Source organism: Rhipicephalus microplus, chromosome X (assembly GCF_043290135.1).
Source record: "Rhipicephalus microplus isolate Deutch F79 chromosome X, USDA_Rmic, whole genome shotgun sequence".
In the NCBI taxonomy this organism is placed as follows: Eukaryota; Metazoa; Arthropoda; class Arachnida; order Ixodida; family Ixodidae; genus Rhipicephalus; species Rhipicephalus microplus.
Window position 1 is genome coordinate 342,870,883 of NC_134710.1, and position 696 is coordinate 342,871,578.

Sequence of the window (696 nt, forward strand, 5' to 3'; positions counted from 1 at the left end):
CCACTTCTCTCAATCGTTTCTCAAATTTCATCTTGCTGCTAGATTCTCTGCCCTCAAATGATGTCCATCCTATATCACCCTGTACTGCCTGATTTGGTGTATTCCCGTGAGCTCCAAAGGGAAGCCTACCTATTACACATTGCTGAAATTCTCATCTTGCTTGAACTACAGATCTCATGCAGAAGACCGCATTGCCGAACGTCAGACCAGGAACCATGGCCTCTTTCCATATTACTCTCACAACATCATACTTATAGTAATTCCACAGTGCCCTGTTTTCTATTACCGCTGCATTTCTGTTACATTTAGTCGTCACGTATATTTCGTGTTTCCTTAGGTACTTGGTCCCACTGCTTATCCATACGGCCAGATATTTGTATTTATCAGTTATCTCTAGCGTGACCTCCTGTATTCTAAGCTCACTACCTTTATTATTGTTGAAAATTGTGACTGCTGACTTTTCCTTACTGAATCTGAAATCTAACCTATCTCCCTCATTACGACAGATGTCCATCAATCTCTGCAAAACTTCCTTGTTGTCGGCCATAATCACTGTATCATCTGCGTACATCAATGCTGGTAGTGCCTGTTCGATCAGTTTTCCTCGTTTGACGAAAGAGAGGTTGAATCCAAGTCCACTTCCCTCTAACTTGCCCTCTAATCCTTGTAGGTACATCATGAATAACAAGACTGACA